This window comes from Passer domesticus, chromosome 1 (assembly GCF_036417665.1).
Source record: "Passer domesticus isolate bPasDom1 chromosome 1, bPasDom1.hap1, whole genome shotgun sequence".
NCBI classification, from domain to species: domain Eukaryota; kingdom Metazoa; phylum Chordata; class Aves; order Passeriformes; family Passeridae; genus Passer; species Passer domesticus.
In genome coordinates, this window is record NC_087474.1 from 4,173,666 (window position 1) to 4,200,334 (window position 26,669).

The 26,669-nt window shown below is 47.5% G+C and overlaps 1 long non-coding RNA gene across 6 annotated transcripts; it reads left to right on the forward strand.

Annotated features, from left to right (window-relative positions):
• The first annotated feature begins 744 nt into the window (after positions 1 to 744).
• LOC135286876 (uncharacterized) lies at positions 745 to 24,753 on the forward strand. Of its 6 annotated transcripts, XR_010350887.1 has the most exons (7): positions 745 to 948; positions 1,923 to 2,031; positions 2,164 to 2,222; positions 8,201 to 8,282; positions 12,872 to 12,980; positions 22,309 to 22,425; positions 24,531 to 24,753. It is a non-coding gene; the product is annotated as an uncharacterized LOC135286876 (long non-coding RNA). The 6 variants fall into 6 exon arrangements; XR_010350881.1 differs by lacking the exon at positions 2,164 to 2,222 and having other exon boundaries at positions 757 to 948; positions 1,923 to 2,120; XR_010350884.1 differs by lacking the exons at positions 2,164 to 2,222; positions 22,309 to 22,425 and having other exon boundaries at positions 768 to 948; positions 1,923 to 2,120.
• Positions 24,754 to 26,669: the final 1,916 nt, after the last annotated feature.

A 26,669-nucleotide genomic window follows, 5' to 3' on the forward strand; every position in this document is an offset into this window, starting at 1 on the left:
AGCAGCACCACGTCCAACACCCAGCCCAGCCCATGCCAGCACTGGCCAAAGGTTATTTCCATCTGGGTGGTCACTGGGCAAGGCTTGGTGGTCTCGCTGCTGTTCCTATGGGAAAATCCTCTGGATCACAAGCCTCCCTCTCCATCCTGCCAGGATTAATGAGGCCTCCTTGCTGGGAATGGGGTTGGGATTGTTTGGGCAGAGTGAATGAGGTTGCCAGAGGAGATGGCTCTTGCGGGAGAGAGGGTTCCTGGTGTCAGTGCTGCCCTTCAGGGATGCACAGGGCTGTCTGCCTGGCAGGCTGCCCGTGGGAGCAGGGAGGGGAATGCCAAATGAGGGTTTCCAGCCAGCTGACTGCATCAGGAGCCTTCAGACAGGGATGCTCAGGGCTTTCCAGGTGAGCGTGGGGAGGGATGGGTTGTGCTGTGCAGGCTGGGAGGTGCAGAGGGTGTTCACTGAGGGTGTTCACTGAGGGCAGGCTGAGCAACAATGGGAGTCTGAGCTCTCCCAGTGGAATGGAGAAATTCCACTTCCACAAGAAATTCCACGAGAAATCTCCCATTTCTTTATGGGATTGGCAGGCTAAACAAGCAGCAGAGGTTTCTGCAGGCATGAAGAGCCACCTCCTTCCTCGCTGTTTCCTTCAAACCACCCATCTTGGCAGGGCAGAGCACAAAGGGTTTAATTAAAAAGTCCTCAGTCAAAGAACTCCCAACTGCAGTTACCATGGAGGCAGCAAAAGCCAAAGACCCAGCTGGGGACTGGGATGAAAAGAGCTGAGGCCACCTGGCTTGTGACATCACCTGAGACCAGCACCATGGTGGCCTAGGGCAGAACATGATGACGTGGCTGCTTGGTGACCTTGAAGGTATTTTGAGAGGTGAAGGGGACCCTGATAGTGATTGTTGATTTAGTTTTTAGGAAGATTTTGGAAAATAAAGACAGCAGGTAAAAGGTGAAGGGGAGGAGGACTTTGCTAATCACTCAATACATCCTGTGCTTCTGTCCTACACTGTTGCTAGAGTAGGTTGGGAATTTTTCAGACAAATCTATTTTCTGCAGAAAATTATGATGGTCATAAACAATTTTTCATGAGATTTAGAAACACATATCCATAGAATCATTTAGGTTGGAAAAGACTTTTAAGAACATTGAGCCCAACTACAAATTTATGCAGGAAATTATTTTAGGGATAGGTAGGACCTTGCTCAGATCTGCATACCACTGACCAGGTTATATTTTTTCCAAAACCTCAATGACAAGGATGTGGGAATCCCAGCATCAAGTTGTGGTTTCAAAAGGACATTTGAATAGAAAATGAAGCACCTCCAGCAGGCAGTTTAAGAGGCAGAGCCACTTCAGGACAACCAAAAGCCACCCTGGTCCATTCACCATCTGGCCTGGACATATCAGCAACAGGGGCTTGAGCCCAGCATCCCAGAGTGGGGCAGAAGCAGCCTGTCACCATGCTGAGTCCTGGCCAGGAGGATAATTTCATTTCCGTCTCAAAAAGTGGAGGTTCTGGGCTTTGTCTCACTGAAGAATGGGGAACCTTTGGAAATCATAAAAAGTTTTAATGGGACCCAGAAACCTTTTCCTGCCAAGCCCTAATTTCCACCACGTTGTAACAAGCATCTCTCAGGATAGAAAAAAGGGGGAAATCTTGGTTTTCCCATAATGCTGTTGCTGTCAGGCCAGCAATTTTTCACCACTGTGGATGCCACTACCACACAATTCCTTAGCTGAAAGGGGCCCAACAGAGTGAACAATATCCCAATTGGGAAGATAAGCTGCAAGACATTATCCAGAGAGATATAAATTGTAGTAATCTATTTGTTCTCTTGCCCATGGGGTCCTCGTAGTAAACAGGGAGTGCTGGGAAGCGGGTGAGTTCTGACACATCATTTCTCATTGTTCCCCAGGGATGGTGAGCAATCCCAGTGCTGGCAAGCCAGACAGGCAGTAAATGTTTCCTAGAATACAAACAGAGCAGGAGCCAGTACACGAAGGCTGCAGAATCACTGTCAAAATGTAATCAGATGAAAAAAAGAAAGCAAAAGCAGAGACCAAGACATGGATGTGACACCCTGGAGAGGGGGAGGGAGGAATGTAAAGAGAAGGTGAAACTCACTCCTTAAAGTATTTGGGGAACTTCTTTAACAGGGACACACAGGGACAGGCAGGAGAGCTTTCCAGGGGCCCGTGTCTGATGCAAATCAGAGGTGAGTCTCTGCTAATGGCTCAGTTCATTAAGTCTGAAGATACTCTGGGCCTTTGTGCCCTTTTGTTACAATCTCCTTCTTCCAGGTGAAGGTTTATCTTCCCAAAGCACCACTAAGAGCCAGGGAGGTTAGGCCTGGAATGGAGCCATATTCCAGCCTTGCTTCCAAGTTGGTGGACTTGCACGTTTCCAAGTGCTGACAGCTTTTCTTGGAGAGGCACTGGAAGCTGGCAGCCCTGGAGCTGACCCCGCGGTCACACCATGGCCCTGGGTGCTGGTCCCACTCCTTAAAGTATTTGGGGAACTTCTTAAAGTATTTGGGGAACTTCTTTAACAGGGACACATAGGGACAGGCAGGAGAGCTTTCCAGGGGCCCATGTCTGATGCAAATCAGAGGTGAGTCTCTGCTAATGACTCAGTTCATTAAGTCTGAAGATACTCTGGACCTTTGTGCCCTTTTGTTACAATCTCCTTCTTCCAGGTGAAGGTTAGTCTTCCCAAAGCACCACTAAGAGCCAGGGAGGTTAGGCCTGGAATGGAGCCATATTCCGGCCTTGCTTCCAGGTTGGTGGACTTGCACGTTTCCAAGTGCTGACAGCTTTTCTTGGAGAGGCACTGGAAGCTGGCAGCCCTGGAGCTGACCCCGTGGTCACACCATGGCCCTGGGTGCTGGTCCCTGCCTGAGAAAAGCACTGACATCTCACCTCAGTGCCTGGCAGCATCTCAAGCCACCTCCTAAATGTGCAGAGGGGGACTTTGGACAACTTATGGAGACAGCAGGATGCCAGCAAGGACATTGCTGGACATTGCAAGGACAGCCTGCACAACACCCTCCAAATGGGTTAAAAAATCAGTATATGTCTGCTAAGAGAGAGGACAGAGCCACCAGTGGGGTTCAAGGTGTCAGATGAATCCAGAGAGATGAAAGTGAGAGGAAAGGAGGCACCTGGAGCTGTCAGCTTGCTCCCTCTCAGCCAGGCCTGTGTTTCTCAGCTGTTTTACTGCCCTGCTTCCCTTTCCCCAGCCACCCCCTGCAGTTCTGCTTCCCTGCCCCAGCACAGCTCCAAACAGGGATCTGCCAGGTGCAGTTTGCATCTTGGTTGACTTTTGCCCGAGCCAGGATGGGGAAGCTTGTTCTCCAGCCCTCTGCTTCCCTGTGGCAGCCAGCAGCACCACTTTGTGCTGTGACCTTCTGAGGGACGAGGCAGGAAATATTTTCCTGGCTTAAATAACGAATCTGAAAATCAATTTGTGGAGAGGTTGGAAAGCAATGAGCATACAAATTAACCAGTGTATGAGTAATACATTTGCATCTTGTGGATCCAGTTAACTTCAGAGCAGGCAAAATTTATGACCTACTGAACTCCAAGTATGAGGCTTAAAGAAATTACTGGGAGGAGAATTATTGGGTTGGATACTAGACATCATTCCAGCCTTCATTAATGTTTTCATGTGCTCTTGAAGGTTTCTCCCTAGCAGTGCCCATTACAGAGTTTGGGGAAAAAAATCAGCCACTGAGATCACTTGGAAAACACTTTGCCTCCTCCCTCTCATTTCCCCAGGTTGCATTTTTATTCTGCACAGAAACCCAATGGTCAGACAAATTACTTTACAAGTGAGATTCTGATAACAGAAATCATGTCATAAGCCAAATGCTGATGATGTGCAGATACAATGTCAGGGGAAAAAAATCTTTTGTGGGTGTGTGTGCATGCATTTAGATAGATGGTTCTTCTTTATGGGTGCATTTATGGCACTTTATGACACTTGCTCTCCAGTTGTGCTTACACAGAGCCCAGGCAGAGCTCTGATTTGGTTCAGCCTGACTATTGAGCTAATCCTAGTGGTTCTGTGAAAGGAGGGAAATTGCACGAAGCCCTCAGGTCTCCAAGGTTTGGGCTTCTTTGAGATTTCACAGACCGTTGATAATCCCCTGTGTATTATTTTTATGACCCTGTCACTTGAGAATAGACACCTGTGCACACCAGCTCCAAGGGTCAAAGAGCCTTCTTGGTGTCTGGGCCATGGGGGAATGGCCAGGTCACACCAAGTGTCAGATATCTGGACTCCCCACCTCTTTTTCTCCTGGGGATGCTCTCATTCAGACAGTGAGGGAGCAGCTCCTTTTCTCAGCACCTCTGCAGTCAGCCCCAGTCCTTGAGGATCCCCAGGGAGGAGGAGATGGGAGAGGACACTTCTCTGTTGGCTTTCATCTGTGAGAAATCAGCTGCTCTCCCTGTGACAGATGTTCCTGTGCCAGGAGGTGCAAAATAGGGGAGGAAGCAGCTTGAGGCAGGTGTGCATCTCCTGCTGGCTGCCCATCCCCTGCACCCCAGCCTGAGGGTCCTGCACAGCCCCAGGGGATGCTGAACCACCCCTGATGCAGGTGGGATGGCTTTAGGACACACAGCTTGGTCTTGGCCTCACTCCTGGGAAGTGCTGTCACAACATCCTCACACTGAGGCTCTTCCTCTCTGGAGAGCTCTGGAGATGAAGCTGTTGACGAGGCTGGGACTGAGGTTTTGCTCTGTGTCTTGCATATTTTGGAAATGAGCTCAGACCTGTGTTACCCCACCAGGGTGAAGGATACTTTTCTCCTGCAAATGCCATGATTTTCCTCCTGCTTTCCCATTTGAAGTGGTGGCATCCAGAGTGAAGGTTAAGTGCAATTGGGGCCCCCTGATCATCCAGATGTGAGGACACGTTTCACCTCACCCCCTGGGGAAGGGGACATGCCACTCCCTGCCTCCTCCCAGCACACAGCTGGGGTGTGGATGGGGTGCAGAGCTGGACCAGGGCACTGGAGAGCAATTCCAGGCCACAAAGTGCTGTCTCTGATGGCTTTTCATCTGTCCTCAACAGCAGGGAAAATCATCAAAGGGAGAAAATAAAGGGTTTTTAAAAACAAAGCCAAACAAAAATAGGTCCCAAGCTGTAAAATTTGTATCTGAACTTCCTGGAAGCTTTGAGACTTTGGGTGGGGTTTTGTTATGTTGCTGTAAAGAAAATGCCATATGTAAATCTCCTACAACATGAAAGATCACGTTCCCTCGTGATCCAAATAGACAGAGACATATTCCTGGTGATGGTCCAAGCAGCTGCACCAGGGCAAGGATGCTTATGAAAGAGAGGATTTCTGGATATACATAACCTTGCCTAACTAGCAGATTCCAGTCTTTTCAGTGAAGGGATGTCAGAATGAAAATTTGGAAGAAATACAAGGGAAAGAACCACAAGTTCCAGCACAGGTCAAAAACGGGTAGTGCTGCACACTGGCTACAGTATGTGATAACACAGGAACGTGGGCAGCTCTTTGGAAATCCCATTTCCATAGACTTTTAAATGAACTGAAAGCAAGAGGGTGAAAACCCAAGAGGTCTTTTCCTCTTGTGGAAGATGTTGGTGCTGTGGACTCAGAGCAGGGTCTTGGTGTGGGGTCCCCAGGCTCTGAAAATGCCCAGCACTGCCTGGGTGCCTGAGAAGCCTTTCTGGGTTTGCTCTGGTGAAGTGAAGCCTGTTTCCCACCATGGCCATATTTCACATTGCCCCCTGCCCCTCCCTGGCAGCTGCCTGGGTTCAACACAGTTGTGGCTTTGGGAAGCTGAAGCCTGTGCTCACCGAGCAAATATATGGTACATATGTGAACTCAGAGATGTGAAACGCCTTTCTGTAAGGAACAATGATGCCCCACCCTGGAAAAGCCACAAAGACATCAGGGAGGGCCTTGGGGACAAGCTGCAAAGTCTTCTTGCAAATGCACTTCAGCCACAGCTCTGCTCCCTCTGGTCTGACAGTGAGGGATGGCAGGAGCACATCTGCTCAGGTACAGCTCCTGCCTGGGCAGCAGGCACAGATTTCCCAGCTCAGAAACCCACCTGAGCTTTGTTTCTGGTGTGTTGCAAAGGAGAGGATGTGACATCCATCATTTCCATAAGCAGCACTGCCACATGGAGTGCATTTGTGTGGCCAGATCCTGTGCACAGGATTACAGCTCAGCCAAGGAATTTCTTCCCTGTTGTGTCTCCGGGCATTTAGACTGGGAGGTCTTTTCAGAATAAATGATCTTGCCATTTGTTTTCCACCCATGCTGTGCCCAGCACTGTGGCACAGGGCTGGAGGCAGCAGCCCTGCGTGGTTCCTGCTGCTGGGAAGAGTGAGGAGAGTCTCTGCAGCTGGTACCTGACCTGCCCAGGCAGAGCTCTCCCTGCCCAGCCTGCTCTGCCAAGGTGACACTGGCAGCTCTCTTACAGTGCTTCATGTTTCAGCACCTATTTCTTTCAAAAGTCTCTGAATATGGCAGTTTCCCACTATTCTTCATTTTCCCACCCTTTGATTTTAGCCTTTGCATCAATCTCCTGCTTCAGACAGTAGCCTGCAGTGTTATAATAATGCAGGGGGGACTCCCAAGGACTGATTTAGCTTTGGGTTCCCAGTCAATAAAAGGAATGGCTGCACATGCCATTGAAAAAGTTTCAGCATCAAAGGCTGGGGAGAGCTGTCTTCTCCCAAATCATGGTGTTCCTGCCTTTCTGTTTGCTCACCCACTCCTGGTTCCAGCTGTGAAAACTCTCTCTCACCTGTGTCAGGCAAAGTGAAAAGCACCTTTGCCTGAGGTGTGAGCCCCTGAGGTTGATCTGTGCCTATCCAAGTGGTGGCAGAGCTCTGGAGAGCAGGGATCACAGGATCACAGTCCACGTGGTAACACTGGCAACACAGCCCATTTGTTATCAATTTTCTCTGTGCACATTTTGCCCTCCCAGTGAAGAGTTGTGAACATTGTCCTGTAAATTAAATAAGAAGATTTTTTTTTTAATTAATGGGAAATTTAAAGTAGAACAAATGCTCATTTTCCCAAATGAGGCAAGGAAAAGGATTCTTTTGAACCAGCTCTACAGAGCAGCTCCATTAACTCTTCCATCATGCACCCCAGAGCACTCCTCAGTGTGCTACAGCTCGAGCAAAGCTCACAGCTTGGAACAACCTCATTTATGATGCAACCTCTGGAGGAAAGCAAAACCCCTGGATGCATCAGGGTTGCATATTTCATGTGCTGATCCAGATTCCACACTATGGGTAACTCAGCATTTTCACCTGCTCATCTCTGACCACTGCTACTCACAGCATCATCCCTAACCTTGGCAAAATTAGCACTTTGTGGGAGCTTTAAGCCAGAGCTGCAGAGCTCCTGGGATGCTGTCAGGTTTGCAGTGTCCACAGGGAGTGCAAAGGACCATCCGCTGGAGGATTCAGCTCTCAGGCCGTGACACGAAGGTGTGGGGATGCAGGTAAGGAAAGCTCAGCACTGGTTTGTGCTGTTCCTGATAAAGCACACAACAGACACAGAAGTGATAGATAAGTTTATCTCACACTGTCTGATACTGTTGGGAAAACCAGGTTTGTGGGCACAAGCCTTCAGAGAAGTCTCCTTCTACCATATAGTTGGATGAAATTAAATAACACACGATTTGTGTTTTGTGGTTTACAATTCCAGTGATCAATGCTTTAAAGGACCCTTTCTCCCCCTGCTCCCTGAGGACTCATTGCTTATAGATTTTGGGAACACTTGAGATCTATTAAACTTAATAGGCCTTTCCTTGAGAAGGTTGTACAGAGCAGACTCCTCTACACTCACATTTTCAATTAGAGCACACAACAGCCCCTGGGTGCTGGGGATGAGGGATGGGAGCAGTTGCTCCATCACTCTCTTGTTAGATGGCACTTCTGGCACTCAGTCTGCCAGCATTTGTTGCCTATGAATTATGGTTTTTTTAGCATCTTAAATCCTTAGGCTTTTTGGAAGCTTTCTGGAGGTGTATTTCCTCCACCTTCTGAGACACAGAAGCCAGAGTGGTGGATGCCTAGAGAAGCTTGTAAACACTTCCATACCTATCTGTGCTTCACTCTGAGGTTTATTGGCCTGCTGTAAACGTGATAACAAGACAGTAAATTGAAAATAATTATTCACCCATATTTTTGCAGAAGAAGCAGCTGAACTCTGTGCTGCTGAGTTCTACACAGCTACAGCTGTCAGTAACCCTTGCAACACTCCCAGCTTGAGCAGGTAAGGTGGACACAAGGTAGGGAAATGGGCAGGGAAAGTTGGGAGATGTAGTCTTGGCGTGAGGATGGGAACTGATGTTTTATTGTTATAGGATACAAAATAAAACATGCACGCTGGAACCTCTAAGGTAAAAAGAAGTTTATTTCCTGACTTTAATATTTATAGATTTTCAAAAGTGACAGTGGATTGGAGGATGAAAGTGCCACCTCTCCAATGACGTTGGACAAGACAACATTTCATTAAATTTCTCTTCTTCTAGAGAAGAATGTAAAACACTAATTATTTATATAAAAATGTGAGAAAGTTTGTTACAAGAATGTAAACATCAGAAGGCTTAGAAGAACTTAGAAGAACAGAACGACAATGTTTAGCCTAATTAAGGGCTAAGTAGCAAGCACTGTAAGAATGGGCAGGTTTAAATGATGTGTTGTGAGAGCTGTTGCCAGAAGGTGTGAGGAAAGTGATTTTGGATCAGTTGTTCAGGTTGTGACCCTTTCCAAAAAGGGAGAAATCCTGATGATGCATGTTGTGAGCAGGTGAGAGAGGGACAGAGCTCCAGAGCAGAGAGAACAAGGGGAAAAAGCCACAGTGCTCTGGTCTGTGAGAGGAGCTCTCCAGCGGCAGTTACTGGGAAAGAGAGCTGAATAAATGCAAATGGCAGGCGAAGTCTGCTCTCTTTCCTGCTGGACTGGTGCAGTTTGTGCTGTGCCTTCTGCCACATCCCACACTTGGCCTGCTCGCTCTCCAGAAGAGCTCTCTGGGCTTGCTGCAGGGCAGACTCACCTGTAGCTGTGCATGCCAAGGGCTTTGGCAGCTGCCGAGTTTAACTTGGCCACAAGAACCTCAGGGCCACCTCTTTGCTCATGAGAGCTCACTTTATGTGACACCACTTTGCAAGGCAGCTGTGGGGGCTGCTCACCACAGGGCCCCAGGGGGGAGAGCTGAGGTCTGAAGTCATGGTTGTTGTAACCACAATATACTTTTTCATGATTTAAAAACCACCCTACTATGTTCCCTAGTGGGGAATTTCCTGATGGATGCCAAAAATATGAGAGAATGGGCACAGGGGAGCTGTTCTGAGTGCTGTGTTTGATGCTGGTAGCCCCAGGCATGTTGGACAGCCAGCCACAAGAGAAACCCCTTAACCCTGAGTTTCATGGGGTCACCAGTCTGGACACTCCACACCCAGCCAATATTAGCATAAGCCCTCAATTTCCCAGTTCAGTGTCCTCCTGCCCTCCACTTTCTGCCCCACCTCACACCATCTGGGTCAAAACTTCCAAGGAGTGCTCGTTCTTGTTACTCACTGGCCTGTTCTGCAGTGAGAAAGCAAAGTGATTGCTGACACATCCCCAATTCCACCTCTCTGCTCCTCCACAGGGTCCTCAGGGACTGCCCAGCTTGTCCCTGAGCACAGAGGGTCAGCACCAGGCAGGTCTTTGCAGCCCTGAAAGGCCAGAGCATCTTCCCTGTGCCACCTGGCCACAGGCACCCCACAGCTGGAGCTGTGCCCTGAAGAACTTCCAGGGGGCATCTCCCAGAGCTGCAGCTCAGAAACAAGCTGTGCCAGCCATGGAGCGCACAACTTTCATTTAATTCTTGCAGGAGTGGGATGGGTTGGAGGTAAAAGCTGCCTTTGCTGTCTCCTGCCTCCCTGATGGTTGCATTGAGGCTGCTCAGGTGCCTGTGGCCATGAGGGTTTGGGGGCCTGCAGAGCCCCTTCTGCTGTCAGTATCATCTGAAGGTGCTGAGTCCCAGCTCTCAGGCTCCCTGAGAAATTGCTGGGGAAGCTCCAGGCCTGAGAGTCTCCAAGAAGCTGACACATTTGGAAGCCCTGGGGAAGGAAAGCTTCGTGTCCCCTGGAAGGCCCTGGCTGGGAATCCTGCTGGTGACTCAGTGCTGTGGCATGGGGAGGGTTGCTCCTGCCTCCAGAGACACCTTCCAGCAAAATCCTGGTGGTGACAGGCTCAGAGAGAGCTGCTGCACCAAGGGTGAGTAGAGTGGCAGGAGATCCAACAGCAGACCCTCCTGCCCAGGATCAGGCATTTTCTCTCATTTCCCTCCACCAAGGCCACTGCCACCAAGGCTGAAGGTTTCCTGCAGCTGTCTCAGGGAGCAGGCTGGACAGTTTGACATTGCTGTGACTCCAGAGAGGGGACACAGCTCCTTGATAAGCTGCAGACCAGGGCACTCTGCAGCCTGTCCTGACACTGGGGGCTAAGAAGAAGGGAAAAGCCATCCATTACAAAGGCAATGGTTAGTGGAGAGTAATTCTTTGCCACCAAAAAAAAAAAAAAGACCTAAAATATTAATCTGTTTTGCTGAGCTCTGCTTTGTTAAATTTTGCTGCTTTGATTGCCAGCTGCTGCAGACCCAGGTCTTGTGGTGGGTTTGAAGGTGGGTGTCAGCTCTGAAGAGTGTTTGGGCTCATCCAGAGGTGCCGAGCTTTGCAGCAGGATTTCACCAGGCATGCACACAGGTTTAGAAGGTCTGGGAGGAAAACTGCTCCCAGTCTCTCATGCAGGTCCCTTGAGTAGCAGCACAACAGCTCGAAGGCATTGCCACATGGTTTTACTTGGCTGGTATTAAAATCCACAAGGGAAGGGTGTTTTTGCCTGAGAGCATGCATGGGGTTTATGCAGATGGGGTGGTGACAGAAGAGTCCCAAACACTGAAGAGGATGACGGGATTTGTGCTGTATTTTATCCTGGCTCTCAGTGACCTACAGCTGTAGGAAGGTGCTGAAGGGCCTTTGCCCCTCAGACACCAAGCCCAGCGAGTGCAGAGGCTGGTAACATTTTGGGAGAGCTTGATGAGGGTCCTGCCTCAAGGACTGCCTAAAGAAACCTGCAAGAAAAGCAAATATTTGACCTTAACATGCAGGATTTGAATGAGAAAAGCGATCCCAGCCAACGGGTGCTGCATCCTCAGGGAGGCCGGGATGGCAGCTTGGTGTCTTTGTTTCCCTGGTCCATCAGTCAGCAGCTGGAGGCACCCAGATCCAGCTCAGAGCAGCCCAGGCCACCCTCTCGGTGCTCTGGGAGCTGGCAGAGCCCACAGGGTGGCACTGCGACCCAGCGTCCCCGAGTGTCACCATTGCTCTCTGGGGGACAGGTGGTGGCCACAGCCCCAGGGCACCGGGAGGTGCAAACCCGGCAGCAGGGCTGGTGTGGGACAGCTTCACCCTGTCTGTGTGAGCCTTGAGCCGTGCTGGACAGCGTGCCAGGGAGCAGGAATGCCAGCTCCACCTTCCACCAAGGCACCAGCCTCCTCCAGGGCTTGGCTTTGTCCTCACCAGTGCTGCCAGCAAGAGCCACATCTTCCTGATGCTGCAGGTGACACAAGGGACATGCTGGATTCAGCAGCTGGCCAGGACGTGCTCACTACTCCCTTTGCTGCTGTAAGAGATTTAAGTTTAAGGAGGATGAAGACCCTGTCTTCTCCACATAACCAAAAGGCCAAGCAGCTTTTGGGTAGAGGTGAGGATCTGTGTGTGACCTTGGCTTCTTCACCCAGAGCAGCTGCCACCAAACAGCCCCATCCTTCACCCACGTGTTTCACTTGGGGTCTGTGGCCAAACTCTTCCATCCAGTGCAGGAGGAGTGAGACCAAACTCGATGGTCCTGTGAGCCACTGTGTCGGAGCTGTGTCTGGCCCAGGGCTCAGCCCCAGCCAGATGTCCTCGCATGGGATGTACGTGCTGCCAGCTGATTTTCCAGATAGAATCAGCAGCGTTTCTGAAAAACCATTCACCCTGGAAGGATCCACCTGGGCTTAGACATCCCTAGAATGCAGCTCCTTCCCTGCAGAGGAGCCTGGTGGGGCTCACCACTCAGACATACCAACAAAACAGCTCTCTGTGCTCTCTGTCCTGGGCAGGGGGTGCCTGGTGCATCACCTGCAGCCAGAGCTGGGCACCTTTTGTGACTTCTGCCAGCAGACAGGATCACAGACCACTCAGGATGAATGGAATTGTAACTACTTAGCCTAAGCAGTTACAATTCACGTGGATTAATCAAGCTGTTCTCCATCACATACCTCATTTAAATCACTACAGCTCTGCTGCTGGCATCGCTATTGGCATGGCAGGGAGTCTGCTCATAGCAGAGCAGAGTTCTCCCCTCCACTGGCCTGGAATAGGGAGAGGGGTGATCAGTCAAGATGCTGTCCCAGTGCCTGCTCCTGCTGCCCCACTGTGCCTGCTGTGCAGAGTTGGGAATAAGCTCCTCGTGGAAGCATTCCATTAGCACTGTGTGCAGCAAAGCCCAGGGGATGCAGATAAATGGGGATTGAGCTGCCTTCGAGGAAAAAGCCCTACAAAAACATTCCCCACTTCTTAACATCAAGCTGTCATAGGAAATGCTGTGGAATGGGAGGTGGAAGGCATAAAGAGTGGAGTGGGGAGGTGTGGTTTACCTCTATCTATGCCTTGGGAGGAAGCAGACTGCAGGGAAGATTTTCCCTTTGCCAGCAACTTCCTCTGGAATGAAGAGACCACAGGGATGCTTGTACACAGAGAGGGGCAAAACACAAGGATGAGCAGGATCTATTCTTGCCCAAACCCTTTTCCTCTCCTTTCTCTTTCCCAGGTTAAGTCAGCTGTGCTTTGCTCCTAAGGGGGATGCTGGCTCTGCCAAGCACAGAATCCACCCCTGGATCCTCCTCCAGAGCCCACCTTGACAGGCTCGTCAAGCCCAGGTGAGCTGAAAGTCTGCCTGAGGCCAAGTTTGCTGGGTCAAGCTCTGGTTATAGTCCCAGAAAAGCAGAATTGTGCCATTATCCTCTCTTCCTAGGCAGAGTCAGCCCAGCTGCATTTATTCCCATTTGCCTTGGGCTGACCTAGGAAAAGGTTGTTCAGCCAAGAGACGTTGTTAAAGATGCACCCAGGTCTGAGGGATGGGGAGCAGAGGGTGTAAACTGCTCAAGAAGTGACAGCACATTAATGCCTCCTAACTATATGTGCCCAAAAATGTCTGTCTATGCCTTGCTGCTGATCTCAAAGTCCTTGGGAAGAGCACTGCATTAACATGGGGAATTGTTTTGTGTCCCCAAGATATTTCTTATGCTTTTGTTTTGCTCTGCACAATGCAGAATAAAACACCCTTATATGCCAGTGTGGGAGACACTTCCTAATCCCCTGAGAAAGATCTTGTCCTGCAACCTAATGGCAAGTTCAGAAGAATTCCCAAAAATTCCCACTACCAGGAACCAAACAGTTGATCCTGCAGTCGAAGTTGCACAGGATGCATCTATATGCAAGACCCAAGATGTCCTTCAGGGTGACATGTACTTTGCCACAAAAAGGCTTTAAATCTTTAATGGGAAAGTGCACTTTGTTCCTTCCTACGAACACAGTAAAAGGCTTTAAATAATAGCTGTTCATGCGGCCCTGGCAAAGGTTGCTGTGTGGCTGAACTCTATAAATCTGGACATTTGCTGAGTTGATTTTGCCAAGAAACATACTAGAGCTGAAAAATGAGCTGGAGGGATAAGACTGGCTGCTTGCAGATGCCATGCTGCTGCTGCTGCTGCTCTGCAGAGCTTTGCTCGTCATTTAAAAAACACATTAAAGCCCTCTGTAGTAGTGGGAAGTTTACTGCTAGCTTGAGGAATTACTGGGTGAAGCTAAAACCTTCTCACTGTGTAGGAGCAGGATGAGCTTCAACCCAGTCACTGGGAGAGAAGAGAAGGAGAGTTGAATTAGATGCAAATCCAGGTTGAGTGCCATGATTCATTCCACTGTGGTTATGAGAACAGAGAGCAGCTGCTCTCTCTTGCTTCCACAGCTGATGAGCATGGTGTGGGGTTTTTTTTTTTTTTTTTTTTTTTTTTTTTTTTCCCTTTGTTTTGTTTTGTTTAGCTTTTCTGATATGCTGGTTTAATTAGAATGCTCTTGTTTTGCCAGTAGCACTCCCTTATGCAATACTGGTTATACCAGTACAGATTTATTCCAGGAATAAACAAACCATCAATTTTTTTTCCCTTTTTTATGAGGATATTTATGCACAAAAGGAATCAAGCTGGTAACTGGAAGAGTTTAAATTCCTGTGTCTTTTGGAGATACAACTGCACAAACAGATGAGTGCTAAGAGCCATCCACTGCATTGGCTTTGCTTGTGATCCAACACTGAGCAGCTTCTCCATCACTTGGGTTGGTTCCTCTGGACCAACATGATGTTTGTGCCCCTGGACATCTACACATTGCATGTGAGCAATTCCATTGAGCCCACATTTGATGAGCTGAACTGCTCCCAGGCCTTGCTGACACTATTTACTAGACCTTGGGGGAAGATATTCTGTCCTGCTCTATTTTTTCCTGACCCTAAAATGATGCTGAGGGTACAACCCATACCCATCTTCTGGAGGGAATTCCCTTGGTGTAAGAGGCTCCAGAATCACCTGGGTCTTGTACTTTCTTCACTCCTGGCACAAGGGGATGGATCTGGGCAAGAAACCAAAAGATCTTAGCAGCTTGCCTGTACTATTGAGTCAAACCCAGATAGCAAAGTTTACCAGCCTGGAACATCCCGTTTTTATTTCAGTAATCTCAGTTAGCATTCGAAGAAAAGGGAGTTCACAGCTGACTGTTGGAAATGGGTCTTTCCAGGAATTGTTCGGGACAGTGCTTGTTTGCATGAGCATAAACCAGCCAGGGATTGTGCTGATGATCTAAAAGTATGGCTCATCAAGTTCCACTAGCAGGGAACATTTCCTGGCACTGCCTAATTTACTGCCACAGATCAAGCCAGAAATAGCATGAACCCTACATTTTGCTCCTCTCCTGCTTACTTGGTAAGAGAGGAGTGTTCTCCACTTAATATCTTTGGAGGAGTTATTTGTATGCTTCTGTTCACTTTGGTCTCTCACACGGTGTGGTAGAATATTCATCTTTTATTATCTTATACCCTTGTTTCTGCATGGAATTCCTGAATGCCAAATGTTTGTGCAGTCAGACAAAGTGAAACTGTCCTGAAAGAAGACTCTGAGAAACCACCTTAGTAGAACCTGCCAGCCAAGGTGTGCAATCAGTGCAGAAAAGATGCAAGGTCGCAGCCAGGCATATTAGTAGCTCTCTCTTCCCTGTTCAGGGCTACTTGAACCCCTTGGCATGAGGAAAAGAGATATATTATGCCCCTGGAAGTAGTCAAGACCAGGTTGGATGGGGTTCTGATCAACCTGGTCTAGTGGAAAGTGTCCCTGCCCATGGCAGAGGGGTTGGAACAGGGTGATATTTAAGGTCCCTTGACCCAAATCATTTGATGGTTCTGTGATTCCATGGTATTCAAGTTTCCAGCCAGCTTTCAGGTCTGCTAGTCTTGTCTGAAACCTGCATGGAAAGTCATACCTTGGAAAGCAAGTGATGGACAAGGAAACTGAGAGAAAAGGTGGTGCAGGACTGACTGCTCCTCTTGAGTGAGGTTTCCCCACTAATATGGAAAAAAAAAAGTGCCTTCCATCCATATTTCAGTGTTTCAAGCTGTGGAGGTTGTTTCTAAATCGCCGTGCCCAGAGATAGATTCACAGCCTCCGATCAATTTTTAAAGGCTTTGTGGATGATTTTAGCAGCCAAAATGTGCCTGTTGTTCCAGTAAAATAACCTTCTTCATTTCCAGCCAGAGCCTTTTATTTCTCTATAAATATTGACAGGAAGGGTGACTCAAAAGATAACTGCATCCAGGACTGCTCACCACAGCATTGCTGCTCTGGATCCAACTGTGGTCACTCCTCACCATCATGTTGTTGTTATGTTTGCAAGAAAAATGTGGTGAGCCAAGCACGATTCTTACATGCAATCACATTATCTGTAAGCCAGGAGTTGATGCTACACTAAACAGCCCTCTGAGTTTGCTTTATCTGGATATGTTAGGGTTTTGACCTCAGAAAAATACAAATAAACTTGGGAGGAGAGGACAGCTTTGTTGTTAAAGCTGGAGTGTGTGTCAGCTCCTCTTTCCTCCCTGCACAGCGTGTGGCAGGTCCCAGTCCCATCTCCAGTGGGCTTTGAGCCACCAGCACGGTGGAGCAGTTCCAAGAGGAGAGGCTGAAGGGACACCTGTGGGACAAGCCATGCTGACAGAGAGGACATGCTCATTAAGATACTTCCTTGAGAGCCAGAGGTGCAATTAACTGGCACTTTCTAAGTAAAAAAAAACTTAGCAGATAATCCTCATCCAGGCGCAATGTGGATATGATTCCCACAACAGGACACTCCAGAAATGAGAAGAGTCCTTTGTGCAAAGAGCATTCTGCACAACTCTGGCTGTTTGGATGGAGATGGCTGCCCCCTTCCCCTGTGGTTTTGCAGGAGGATTTAAATAGACCACTTTTCAAGATCAGGCTGTACTATCGTTTCCCCTCCCCCTCTCCCCACTGATGTTTTTAGCTCTAAGTCTCGGGGCTGCAAGAGGTGACAGTTGCATTTTGTGGCCAAACAGCTTCCCTCTTTCAAACAAGGCAACTTTTGAAAACAAAGCACCACAGGAAAAACCTGGCAAAACCAAATGCTCTTTTCATGTTGGCTTTTACAAGACCACTGCTACTTTTTTTTTTTTTTCTGCACCTTTGACAACATGCAAATAATTTCAACTCTAGCAAAGACCCAAGCCATAGTTATGCAGAGTAGTCCTCTTGCTTGCTTGCTTTGCTTTCTTATTTAGAAAAGGAAAAGGAGTGTGTGAGATGTTAAAAATACTAATTTTCCAAGTGGCCTTGTGCAAGGTGTATTTGAATACCAAACATAATCTGTAGATCTTGAACTGATGAAATATTTAGTAGTTCTTTGTGACATTGATTCAAAAATTTTTTAATACTGAAAAAGATGGTTCTTTCCAGAGACCCACACAACACAAGGAAGAGGTTTATGGTCCAGGGCCACTTTGTGTGTGGTTTTCATCATCTGATTGAACTACAGCATTTTCTGTAAGAACATGCTCAGTCTTCATTTAAAACCCCTGGATGATGGAGGATCCATGCATCCATAGATACCTTGTCGCAATGGTTCATTACCTTTGCCATCAGAAGGTGTGTACATCATTTCTAGCCTGAAGTGGTGGCATTCATCTTGCCTAAATCTGGGTGTTTACAGTGTAGATGTCCACGGCTGAACTGATTGCCTGAGAGTCCTTTCTGATTCAAAGGGGAAAAAAACACTTGGTTGTGGTTTCCATCTTCCTTATTTCACCTGTTTGCTTTGGGCTGGGAGGAATCTCACTCTTGGCTGGGGACCTGTTGGCAATACCAGGGCTAACTAAACTGAGATGTGTTTGCCTACACCTTGGCAAATGCTGCCTGACACATCTCTCTAACCTCTGGCTGCTGCCAGCTCTTTCTCTGCTGCTCACCTGCAGCCCCACACAGAAACAAGGGACACTCAAGTCAATTTTTACTGTCCTGATAAATCAAAGGGATTGATATTTCTGAGTGTTTTCCAGATTTCTTATCACTGGAGCTCTTCCCTGTTCCAAGACCTGTCCTGCTCATGTGCAGGAAAGAAAATGCTTGCTGTTGTACACTGTATCATAATTTTCCCCCTTTTACACACCCAGCATTAATATTTGTCTTCTGAGCAGTGCACAGCACTGGAAATTCATTCTGCCTCCACATCATCTGGGGAAGTTGTGATCACCTACATCCCTTTACTGACTCTGCATGGAATTGTTCCCGTGAGCCTCAGTGGGCCATGAGCTCTTCATTTATCTGTTTAATTACCTGCTCCTCTCTCCCTGCTTCATGTCTTTCTTTGATGTTGTCAACACAGGCTATCTTAAGTGATTTAATTTTAATTTTTTGTTGCATTCTAACTAAAGCCACCAAGAGCATGGACCCAAGAACATGTCCCATCTCCTGGAATTGGTCCTGGGGGATGAGAATTCCCCAATTTAAATAAATTGCTGTGATGTATCATGAACTACTTCCTCAGTTGAACAGGGTTTGCTGACTGCATAGGTTTGGGTGACCTGCAGCCCAACTCTGCACAGGTTGAAGAACTTTTTGCTGCTTGTTTTGAACAGATCTTCTATTCCTTCCACTCTGATGTCCCCAATTCTGGTATTGGAAAAACCCCATGATTGTACTTTCATTGAGGTTTTACTTCTTCTGGACAAGCCAGGCACATGAGAAAGGACTTGATTGTGAAGTGGATTTGATTACTCCATGCTGTGTGCCAGCCTTGAGGCCTGAAAGAGGAGACCAGCAGTGGAAGGATTAGCACACACCCTCCCCTTCCCACCACAGCCTGTACCCCTCGTGCAGATATCTTCACTGGGGTAGGTGCCATATCTAATCACACTTCCACCAGGCCAGGTTGTTTTGACAGAAAGGCTCATATGAAGCAACAAAAGCCACTCAGAGAGAAAAGAAAAAAGGCTTTTCATGGGGGCCACACTGAGTATCTGCTGTGCAACACACACACTCCCTCACCAACCACAGATCCTATCAGGCTGGACTGAGAGGTGCCTCACTGCTCTTCTCTATCAGCAGTGCACATGCAGCAGTTTTGGAGTTTATAGACTATTTTATTTTTGGTAAATAATCTCCAGATCTTTGCACTGCAAAAGGCCACAAATTCCTGACTCCCAATGAGAAACGTGGCAGCAAATGCTACTGTGCAAAGGAGCAGAAAGCTCCAACAACTCTGGCGTGCTGTGCCAAATGGGGAAGATGTTCTGGAACCTTGGATGTCCTGCTGGCAATCAAGGTCATTTCTTCTCCAAGGATGGGATACACAGAAAAATCCAGGGAAGTTCATTGGCTCTAACCTGGCTGACTGCAAAGGCTCATGACTTTCTGCACACCAGAGCCATGACAAGTGATTGGTATGGTCAATGTTAAGAAATATGTACTGCAATCAGGTTTAAGCCTACTGGAGTCTTCTCCATCTGGAGACAGTCCTGCCCAGGCATCATGGGCATCTGGACTTGGCATTGCATCATCCTAAAATCAAACAAAGAAATGTGGGTCTGGCAACTGGAAAGCTTTATGTCTCAACTTCGTCCTTGAAAATATTGACCTCTGCCTCCATTTTGTGTGTCTGCTTTGTCACATTCAGGCCAGATGATGAAGAAAACTGACTCTATTTCTTCAACATCCCCTTCTGTGCTTTACACGGCCCCTGGTCAGTGATTCCCTTGCAGCCAGGACAAAGATTGGGGAAAGGAGAACCTCTTCAAAATTCGGCTAGACAGGTGAAGCTCAGCATGTAGGTCCTCCCTGTTCCTGTGAAGGGAGAGATGTGGGGATTTAAACATACCTGTACCAAGCCAGTCCCATGTGTGTCCTGTCTGGACATACCAGTCTGTAGCTTCTGTGGGAATCTCAAAATCACCAGCAAAAGGAAAAGAAAGAAACATCTAAACCACCTTTTTTCCAAAGCCAGGCAAAATGATGATCTCCTGGTTTGATGCTGACTTCCCAGCAACTGCTCCCTGCCCCTGCACTGTGCATTCCCCTGTGGGCCATCAGATCAGACTAGATGATGCCTAGATCTGGGAGGGGGAGAAAAGAGAGACAAAGAAAGAATTTCACCGCCCAGCTGATGACAGGGCTGGGGGCTTACACCAGGTGCTGCTCTGCTCCCCCAGGAACAAAGCTGTGGCCCCAGACAGCAGCAGTGGCACGAACCCATCACCTCTGAGTTGGTGTTTGGACCAGAGCAGGAGTGGGGAGCTGGCCCCAGACAGCAGCAGTGGCACAAACCCTTCACCTCTGAGCCGGTGTTTGAACCAGAGCAGGAGTGGGGAGCTGGCAGAGAGTGGGGGGAGCACTGGGGGTGTCAGATAATTTATGGGCAAGGTCTTCAAAAGAGCTCTGTTCCCACTCGGGACAATGGCAGCTACCGGGGGCTCGGCGCGCACTTACCACTCCGGTCACGTCAGCGCCAAGCCCCGGGTGGGTGTGTGAAGAATACCCTTCAGTGTGACACTGACCTCTAAAACAAATAGAGTATTGCGGCTCGCTGATGCCCCATTCATCACGGGGTGACAGCGGGAGCCGGGCCCGTGAGCGAGCGGCATTCCCACCGGGCGGTGCCAGCGGCTCCCGCTCCGCCGGGAATGCGCCCGCAGGCTCGGGATGCCGCAGCACCGCCGGGAAATGATGCTTCACAGAGCGTGGAAGGGCTGGGCTGCAGGGTGGGATAGATGGAGGCAGCCAGGGAGGGCACGGAGTGGGAATGATGGGGAGGGCCGGGGTATTTTCTCACTGTGCAAGAAGTGTTGTCACTCTGGGCTCAGACAAGGGGCTGCCCCAGTGTGGAAAGCCAGGGCACTGGGAATATTTCTCTCTCTGCTCTGGGGTGTTCTGACCCCCAGGGGAGCACTGACTCTGACCCTCATTCATGGAGAAAGTTTCCTAGACTTCAAGATAGACCAGAATCCACAGAAGTGTGAAATAGATTATAGAGAGCAGTGTGGGTGTGTCACTTGGTGAGAAATTTAGGTTTTGGGATTTTTAGTATGTTGTGGATGGAAGAAAGATGGAAGGCACAGGGTGTCGTCCTCAGTTTCTTCTTCATGCTTTTCCTTCTTCTTCATGAGTTTGGGTGGCATTTTGTAATTGGGCAGAAAAGCCCACACTGGGAGCTCTTTGGGATCAGTTATTGGGTTAAAAGAGAAAATAATCTAGGTGTCATTTCTTAACTGGATAGTTTAGTCTTAAAAGACCTTCTAACAAGAGATTGTTAGCCATTTTTTGCCTTGCTGCTGAACTCATGGTTGTGAGTCTGTTTTACTGATAAGAAATAATAAACACCAGAGTCCAAACATGAAACTGCCATCTCAAGAGCCTTCAATACAGACCCAGAGAAACTGACACCCCAGGGGAGAAAAGATGCCTGAGGAGTCTGGATTGGGTCCTCCTCTTCGCACTGATGGAGGAGACCAAGAACTGGGAGCACAATACAGCTGTGGTGAAAGGTGATGGAGAATCAGGGTAGGGAGATGGGCATGAAGTCTTGCCAGCCATGCTGTGCCATTGAGGGGTAGGTGTCAGCACACAGACCCTAAGAGGGGCACTAGAACCTCACTAGCTAACTCCTATGGCTTCTCTTCTGCAGTCATCTGCTCCAGGGTGAATTTTCTCCAGCTGCTTCTGCTGCCCACAGCTCGCTGTTGTTGTTCCTGTGCATGAGGACAGAGGAGATGGCTGGTGGCAGGAGAAAATCACGATGTCATCCTTCAGAGTAATGTGCAGGGGTCATTTGATGGCCCTCTATGGTGCACCAAGCCAAGGAAGGCTTTCTTCCCCATCCCTGAGCCAGGCTGGGGTGGGCATTAAAGCCCAAAGGTGCACATGCTCACTTTGTTGGGTTTTTTCCTTCATTCACATCCTCCATCAATGGTTAATTTCTCCTGAATGAGCCTTGGACTGTCTGATGATTGCATTTGCTGGTCACGTCTCTGGATCACAAAAGCAATCACAGTTCTACATATGTTCCTCATAAGGACCTCTGCAAATGACCAAAGTGAATTTGCAGGGAGTCATTCCCACGTGCTGATCGTAGCACGAAGAGTGCAATTACAGAGATTCCTCGAAAAAGTCGCCTGTGTAATGTGCAGATGTGTACATTCACACTTTTAACAAGCCTGGTCTTATCTAGGCAGGCATCAGGACTGTGAGAAATGCTCCCACACATTTTTAGAGGGAGTTTCAGAGATTAATCCTGCCAAGGACTTGCCTTTCGGAGAAAGTGGCCTTGTGCTGGTGCCTGAAAGATTGTAATGTGCAACATTATCTTTCAACAGACATCTGTGTTAACAACTGAAATGAAATGATGGCACATTAAAAACTTTACTGTGCTGTTGCAAAACACTTGCCAAAAAAGCCCTGAGCTGCTGCTGCTGTAGGTTACTCTGAATCATGCCTGAAAATAGCATATCCAGCATTACTTGGAAGCAGGCACACGGTTGCTAGCAAATCTAATTATCTCCTGGGAAATAAAGCACCAGTGCCTGTGTGAAAGGCTCAGAGGTGAGTGTAGGCATTGTCCCACCATTCAGGGGAATGATATGTGGATTTGTGACTCCTGTAGGTCGTGGAATCACAGCGCCCTTGCCAAGTGTGCAGTTGTCTGATCATGTGAAGATCACCTACCTGGCTCTGCCTTGGCCTGCGAGGGATCTCAAATAAAGCAAGCAAGGGTGACACGGTGAGAATTCATGTCCTGATTTCCCAGCTCACTGCTCAGAGAGGGACAGTGTTACAAGGGTGAAATTATTCATCTGGCTGAATGAGGTTGTTCAGCACCTCTGATACTGGTGTGTGCAATTTACATCTTCCTTCTCCTCTGAGTTGTCTGGAAGGTGTCTGTCTGTCCCAGGCTGGCAGAGGGAGGCTGGAGGATGGGACACAGGGCTAAAGGACACACATGGAAATATCTTACACAGGTGGAGCAGCATCACTGAGGCTGCTCAGGCACTGCAGCAAAGCCTGGATGGTGAGCATTGAATTAGGGACCAAGGGCATGGCCTCTTTTCAGGAAATCTCTGTGGAAAGCTCCCGAGTGTGAGAACAGCACAGGGAAAGACACAAGGGATGGGAGATGAGAAAAAATAGTTTACAGGAGACCTCTGATGTTTTGGAGAAGCAGCTGGAGAAGAGAGAGGATGTGTAGGGCACCTGAAGGGACGATGCATGACAAGATATGAGAACTGAATCTGGCCACAGCTATCATAAAAGACTCAAGTGGAAAGCAGCTCAGAGGTTATGACATCTGCATGAAGATACCTACAAGCATGTGGAGAACTAAGAAAGAAGATTCTGGAGAAATTTGAAATACTTGATGGCATCCCACCTGAATGTGAAGAAGTTAAATGGGGTTCTTGTGGCTGGAAGCTAAATCTCAGCTCACATCAAATGGCCTTAGAGATTGTTTAACCAAAGGCAGGTGTCTACCCTGGGAACCTGAACAGCACCCTGGAGTCTCAGCTCTAGTAACTGGCTCTTTTTCCTCAGCAAGGGGCATTTAGATGCCACACACTTACCTGTTACCTAAAGTAAATCTGTGGTTATCCTAATGTCAGGGAATTGCTGTTGATCCCAGCAGCAAGAAGAACTGTGAGACAAAGGTGGTCACAGCACCAGGGAGGACAGGATCTCTGGGGGAAGTGATTTGCATTGTGAGGCTGGGGAAGAGCATGTGCTGGTCAGCTCACTCCCTTCACAGGCATATCCCAAAGAGTTGCAAACACAAACCACAGGGAAGGTCCCCAGCTTATTTCATCCCTTCAACATCCCATGTGAGAGCCACACATTGTCCCACACTGGCCAAAACTTTATTTCTCAGGATTATTTATTCTCAGGATTTTTTTTTCCAACATCATTTCTGGATGATTTTTTTGATAGACCATGCTAAGAATAACTCTAGTGGGAAAGATGTGGCTTGACTGAGTGAAAAGGGAGCTCCCTCTCCTTCAAAGTTTTGCTGTCAGTGCCTGAGAGGTTTATTATTAGCATTTAATCACTTAATATGTGTGAAGTCCCCCAAAACAATGAGCAAGGTTTGGTAATGTGGAGGACAACAACACTGTCATTGTGGGAAATATTCAGAATTTTATACTTTTGTAAAATTCCAAGTACTGGTCAAAAGCTCCTGGAGTTTGCTGCAATCCAAACAATTGGTTGTGAGATTGCAAGTGCTGTGTTTTTTTCCTCTGTGCCATGTTCCAGGCTCATTCTCAGGGAACGTTGTGTCCGGACCATCTCCTGGTCTCTGCTCTATTTCACATCAGCAAAGCCATGCCTTCAAACTTAATCCCTTGACCAAATTTCTTGAGCCCTCCTATTTTTTTTATTTTTTTTTTTCCTGAGCACCAATGGCTCAGTTTAACCTTTTGCAATAATGCAACACTCCCTGGGATAATGCCTGAAGTCTCTGCCTGGTTAGCAATTATTTAAATACTCTGTTGTGAATAGGATCAAAGCCTTCTCTTATTGAAACACTCCATTCCCGATGCCAGAAGTTGTCACCGCATGACAAATGGATTGCCCGCTCCCTTCTCACAAGCGTGCTCCAACCAGACGAGGCTGGGCAGCCTGTGGGATGGGGGAGTTTAATTAATAACAATATTTAATTTCTACAATGGAGCACTTAGGGGAGGATGAATATTGCAGCAGCTGTGATGTGCCTGCCCAAAGCGCGAGGAGCGAGAGGCTCCATCAGCAAAGCGCTCCGCGTTCGCCGGCTCCCAGAGTTCCGCGGAATGTTTCAGCCAGGACAATTTTTCTTTTTTTCTTTTTTTTTTTTCCTCTCAGTTACTGAGCAGCACAAGTGTCATCGTTCCTCCAACTGATAGTAGCTATGGAAACTGTGACATCACCACCGACATAGCGATACATAAAAATTCAAGCGGCTGGGGACCGGTTGCTAGGAGAGCTCCGCTTGGGAAAGTCACCGGGCAGGCAGCCAAGGGACGGGAGTCTGCTGAACATGTTGTACTTCACCCTGGTGATTTTACTCTCCTCCCACTATTTTCCCTTTCACATGCAAAGCTTTTTTTTCCCTCTTTTTTTTTTTTTTTTTCTTCCCCTCACTATATTCACCCTTAAATTATCTCTGAGGTTTTTACAACGTTCTAATGAGCTGGTGGCGGGGTAGCGGTGCATTATAACAGTGTGCACAAAGTCAGGAAATAAAGCCACCTACTGTACTTAAGATCAAGTAAAAACCACCACGAGCCACCTTTGTATTATAAACATGCATTTTGGACCACTTTTGGACAAGGGTTTTTCACTAAGCTTTATGTATACATAAATTAGAGTAAAAGCCTGACCAATAATCATCAGAATTAAAGGTGATTTGAACCAAGGATGAGAAGTGACCTATTCTCATAATAGTGGATAAAACCTCCTATTACAACTGGATTATTCCTGGTTTGAATTCAGGCAGTGGAGTGTTTCCAGCAGTCTGAGTCACACCTGGTTTCTGGAGAGCTGGTGCATCTCATCTGGAGGTTTTGGACCACTGGTGGTCAAGAGAAACAAGAGAGGGAATTCTTGTAGGGCAAGATGTCAATTTTTATAAGACCAAAATTGTTTTACTAGACCAAAATTGTTAGAAAAATCCACAAACTAAGGAAACCCTTCCCCAGGCTCTGAGAGGATTTATTGAGGCAGTTCATTTGCTCATTTCAGCATTTCTGGTTGGCCTAATGAACGATCTTTCACACAAATCTGGTCACTTGCTGGTGTGTGCATCTTTCTTGGATGTACCTGCAAAAAAGGACAGCTGGTATGTCTTTGCTTGGATGCAATAGATTCAGGGGTACAGGTTTAAATCTCTCTTCCTATATACATAACATAAGTAAATATAGACTTTTCTTCCCTCCCAGAATGAAATGCCACTTGCAGAGGAAATTGTGCAAGTAGATTTCTACATGGCCACCCAAGTAATGACAAATTACAAGATCTTAATAAAGGCAATATCCAGACTGAATAATCCTGGTAACTCACCCAAAAGTGAAGTGGTGCTGGGGAGCCTTGTCTAGGAATTACTCATGAAAAGTGTTTGATGAAAGGGTTTTGGTATTTTTTTCCAGAATCTGTGTGTGCAAAATTCTAAGAATGTAATCAGAAACTAAGAAGGAAACAGAAAGGGAAAAAAATAGCTCTTGATAACTTATTTTCAGACAATCCCTGATTCTGGGAAATGCATGTGCCCTCAGCACACTCAAAGCACCCACAGGAACCCAGCCACAACCTGAGGATGCATGGGAATATCAAAAAAAAAATAAAATTGTTTTAATTTTTATGAACCAACTTGTGACCTATTAAATTGGCAGTATGTCTTATTTCAGATATAGATGAGATTTGACTTATTAATGTTTATTCAATGTACAGGATAATGTGCATTAAACTTTGAGGCCTTCTTAACCAAGATAGTAGAAGTTTGGGTTGAAGTTCTGGTGTGGAAGGATGTTTGCTGTAGGTGCATCAGGCGGCTTAATAGGTCACAGTTTGGTTCATAAAAAGGAACAGATAAACATCCCACTTTATCTGAAGGTGTGTGCATTTCTATGGCACCAAGCTGTTGTTTTCCCTGATGATCTTTGGGGAAGATGAAGTACTTTGGACAAGCTGCTACGTATTTCATTTTATCTTAAAGAACAAGGATTATTCTTTAGCCATCTTGATTAAAAAACAAACAAACAAACAAACAAACAAACAAAAAAACCCAGCCTCTTTTAATAACTCTGGCCATAGCAGGATTTGAACTTGCCTTCCCTAAAATAAGGTAGGAACTTTACTGTCCATCAGGATACAAGATCTTTGGCTACCTTCCATGGGAATTTAAAGGTGTTAAATTGGCTACAGGAGGGTTTCACTATTGTTCCCTAAATGTAATGGACGTGGATTTAAATTTACAAGGGGGAAAAGCTAATAATTAAAAATTGA